General features: G+C 40.1%; 1 pseudogene; it reads right to left on the minus strand.

Annotated features, from left to right (window-relative positions):
- Positions 1-1,068: 1,068 nt before the first annotated feature.
- On the minus strand, positions 1,069-4,523 carry LOC123484927 (annotated as a pseudogene).
- Between the last annotated feature and the right edge of the window lie 231 nt (positions 4,524-4,754).

Genomic DNA, 4,754 nt, shown 5'->3' on the forward strand with positions numbered 1-4,754 from the left:
TTAGCAAATGTCAGGGTCAATTCCATTTCAATTACAGTCAATTCACAAAGTAACCCAAATTCCAATTCCCCATTTTCCTCATTCATTTACAGATGGATACACTGCTGCCATGAAGGGATGCACCTGATTGGCAATGATGTTTAGATATCCTGTGGCATTCAAACGTTGCTGCACTTTTATCAAGGGCCCAATGTGTGCCATGAAAACACACCCCCACCACCACCACCCTGCAATGCTGACACACAGCATGGATGCATGTACTCATGGTTTTCTCCATACCCTAGTCCTCCCATCAGCATGAAACAGCAGGAACCGGGATTCATCAGACCAGGCAATGTTTTTCAAATTCTCCAGTGTCCAGTGTTTTCATTCCTTAGCCCACTGCAGTTTCTTGCTGAAAGCTAATGGGGATCTATAATAAATACACTAAAACTACATCATTAAGGATCATAGCGTTCAGTCAATGTCATGGAAATAGCTGGTGTCCATAATGTTTTGTACACACAGTGTATGTTGTGCCTAACAGCTCATTCCCACAGAAAACTGCAGAAGGAATCAGTACCACCCAGTCAACCATCAGACTCCATTGTGAGACGCCTCAAAAGAGGATATTCAACCCTAAGCTAACAAAACACACCAAAACTGACCAGGTGAACACTGATCAGTAAAGTAAAGAGATGCTAACATTCTATAACACTCCCTTTCCTCTGCACAGTTCTCTCACAGTGAGAAACAATAGGATTACACTAGTGTCCTACGCTCATTTGATCCAATTCAACGTTGCCAATTATTTTATGAGATGAGAATTAAGTGGAGTGACTAATCTTAGCTGGTCTGAGAGAACTGATGAGGATTTCACCTTTATACATTGGTGTCGTTTTAAAATGGCCCAATCTGTAAAATCTCGTCTCACAGTCAGTACAGTGATGAGGCTTCTCTCCAGTGTGTATCCGTTGGTGTGTTTTTACATTGCCCAAATCAGGATAAACTCTTGCCACATTAAGATCAGAGGTAAGGCTTCTCTCCTGTGTGTTTACCTTGGTGTCTTTTTAAGTGGTCCAGTCGAGAGAAACTCTTTCCACAGTCTGAGCAGGAGTAAGGCTTCTCTCCTGTGTGTGTTCTCTGATGACCTTTTAGCTCAGTTGATGTTGTAAAGCATTTTACACAATCAGAGCAGGAGTAAGGCTTCTCTCCTGTGTGTGTTCGCTGATGAACTTTTAGGTTAGTTGATGTTGTGAAGCACTTTACACAGTCAGAGCAGGAGTAAGGTTTCTCTCCTGTATGTATACGTTGATGTTGTTTTAAGTGGCCAGGTTGAGAGAAAGTTGCCCCACAGTCAAAGCAGGAGTAAGCCTTCTCTCCTGTATGTATACGTTCATGTGTTTTTAAGGTGCCCATTTGAGAGAAACTCTTTCCACAGTCTGAGCAGGAGTAAGGCTTCTCTCCGGTGTGTGTTCTCTGATGAACTTTTAGCTCAGTTGATGTTGTAAAGCATTTTACACAATCAGAGCAGGAGTAAGGCTTCTCTCCTGTGTGTGTTCTCTGATGAACTTTTAGCTTAGTTGATGTTGTGAAGCATTTTACACAATCAGAGCAGGAGTAAGGCTTCTCTCCTGTATGATTACGTTGATGTTGTTTTAAGTTGCCAGGATGAGAGAAACTTGCCCCACAGTCAAAGCAGGAGTAAGGCTTTTCTCCTGTATGTATACGTTCATGTTTTTTTTATGTGCCCAGTTGAGAGAAACTTGCCCCACAGTCAGAGCAGGAGTAAGGCTTCTCTCCTGTATGTGTTCTCTGATGAACTTTTAGATCAGTTGATGTTTTGAAGCACTTTACACAATTAGAGCAGGAGTAAGGCTTCTCTCCTGTATGCATAAGTTCATGCTGTTTTAATTGGTCCAGTCGAGAGAAACTCTTTCCACAGTCTGAGCAGGAGTAAGGCTTCTCTCCTGTGTGTGTTCTCTGATGAACTTTTAGCTCAGTTGATGTTGTAAAGCATTTTACACAATCAGAGCAGGAGTAAGGCTTCTCTCCTGTGTGTGTTCTCTGATGAACTTTTAGCTTAGTTGATGTTGTGAAGCATTTTACACAATCAGAGCAGGAGTAAGGCTTCTCTCCTGTGTGTGTTCTCTGATGAACTTTTAGATCAGCTGATGTTGTGAAGAATTTTACACAGTCAGAGCAGGAGTAAGGCTTCTCTCCTGTATGTATACGTTCATGTTTTTTTAATGTGCCCAGTTGAGAGAAACCTGCCCCACAGTCAAAGCAGGAGAAAGGCTTCTCTCCTGTGTGTGTTCTCTGATGAACTGTTAGCTCAGTTGATGTTCTGAAGCATTTTACACAGTCAGAGCAGGAGTAAGGCTTCTCTCCTGTGTGTATACGTTCATGTGTTTTTAAGTGGCCCAGTTGAGAGAAACTAGTCCCACAGTCAGAGCAGAAGTAAGGCTTCTCTCCTGTGTGTGTTCTCTGATGACATTTTAGCTCAGCTGATGTTGTAAAGCATTTTACACAATTAGAGCAGGAGTAAGGCTTCTCTCCTGTGTGTATACGTTTATGTTTTTTTAGGTCGCCCAGTCGAGAGAAACTATTTCCACAATCAGAGCAGGAGTAAGGCTTCTCTCCTGTGTGTGTTCTCTGATGACATTTTAGCTCAGCTGATGTTGTAAAGCATTTTACACAATTAGAGCAGGAGTAAGGCTTCTCTCCTGTGTGTATACGTTTATGTTTTTTTTTGGTCGCCCAGTCGAGAGAAACTATTTCCACAATCAGAGCAGGAGTAAGGCTTCTCTCCAGTGTGCACTCTCTGATGAACTGTCATAGCCTTTGATGTTGTGAAACTCTTCCCACAGTCAGTGCAGAAATACAGATTCTCTCCTGTGTGTATTTTAAGGTGTATTTTTAACTTTGATAGAATTGGGAAAATCTCCTCACAATGTGGGCAATGGTGAGACCTCTTAGCTCTGTGATCTTCCTGCTGTTGCTCGCTGGATGTACAGAATGTCTCAACATGGTCTCCTGTGTGAACAACATCAGAAGAACCAGTCAGTTGGTGTGATATACATGTCAATCAAATGTATTTTATGAAGCCCTTTTTACATCAGAAGTTGTCACAAAGTGCTTTATAGAAACCCATCCAAAATCCCCAAAGAGCAAGCCTTACAGATGTAGAAGCCATATCATCCTCCACTCACTATCACAAGGGTTCGTAACTACACAGACTCATTTAATAGAACTTTAAAACATTGGCAGTTTGTCTACTTCACTTCTTTAGTCTACACTGGCAATACTGGTGTCAAACCATGTAAGTGTCAGTAGCATGAAATAATATCTCATATTCTCATTGAAACAGTTCATCATGAAACAGTTCTACTGCAACTTTTCATGCACAGTGAGAAGTTGGAATGAATAACACAAACTTAGATAGAACCTGCTCTTACCATGAGAAACAGATTTCCCAATCTTCTCCTCCTCTTCCTCTTCTTCATCTTTAATGTTGATATTCCGCTCCAGTGTTTGACTGCAGTCTTCCAGCTTCACTGATGCCATCTCTGGATCCTGCAGTGCAAACTGGGCTCCACTGTCACAATCAGGACCCAATGACTGTAGGTTTGGAATCAGTGTGGAAGGAGAGAGGCTGGCTGGGTTTGTCCTCACTATTGATGTTACCGGCATCAGATTTAATTCTAGTCGTCCTGTAGTAAAATTGAGAAACAGACACAAAAAGTTATTGTCTTCACAGTTCTGACACTTTCTTTATTCTCTAAAAATATATTATATTTCTTCTTGTTAAATTATCTAATTCAGTGCTTAACTTGGACTGAAATAGGTGCCGGTACTGTTTATATTTAGGTGCAGGAGCTACACAATACTGTTGAGCTAACATTCTATAAGAGGAACAGGAGCTCAAGCGCTAGATATTTGAGGTGCCGGAACTTAACCTATAGCAGATTTTCCCAAATTCTTTATTTTTACTATTTTCTACATTGTAGATTACAAAGATTCTACAAAGCTGTCATCATGGCAAAGGATGGCTACTTTGAAGAATCTAAAATCTAAAATATATTTGATTTGTTTAACACCTTTATGGTTACTACATGACTCCATATGTGTTAATTCATACTTTAGATGTCTTCACTATTATTCTACAATGTAGAAAATAGTAAAACATTTAGAAAAACCCTTGAATGAGTAGGTGTGTCCAAACTTTTGACTGGTACTGTAAATGCATAAATGACAAAAGCCATTTAGTACAAGGTCACTGTTTGTTTTAGGCAGCACTATGTACTATTGTCCTGAATAACCTTGTCTTCACTGTATTACTTCAATCAAAAACCAATTGTATTTTCCGTTCACACAATAGTAACATTTATCGATAAATACAGAAACAACTGAATGTGTCTGAATATTAGTACACGTAGAAAACTGATAATCATTACATTCAGCTACAAAACAGTAGTGCAACCGTGAAATTGTCTCTCTGCTACACTGAAATCCGTTGATGCTGACCGAGTGGGTGGCGCCATTTTACCAGCTCGTTAATTTGACACAAAACCAAAAATGCAAAACAAACTCTGAAATCTAAAATAATTGGATTCTTTATGAAATCACCTTGAGGAAATGATGTACATCCATTCAGACAAACCCTAAGTATCTAGCTATGTGACTTGTAAAATATTTACCAGGTTTACTCAGTTTGACATAAAAATAACACACCAAACGTGATAATACCTTAACGGATTTGTTACCTAGCATGG

This window comes from Coregonus clupeaformis, unplaced genomic scaffold (genome assembly GCF_020615455.1).
Source record: "Coregonus clupeaformis isolate EN_2021a unplaced genomic scaffold, ASM2061545v1 scaf0498, whole genome shotgun sequence".
Classification (NCBI taxonomy): Eukaryota; Metazoa; Chordata; class Actinopteri; order Salmoniformes; family Salmonidae; genus Coregonus; species Coregonus clupeaformis.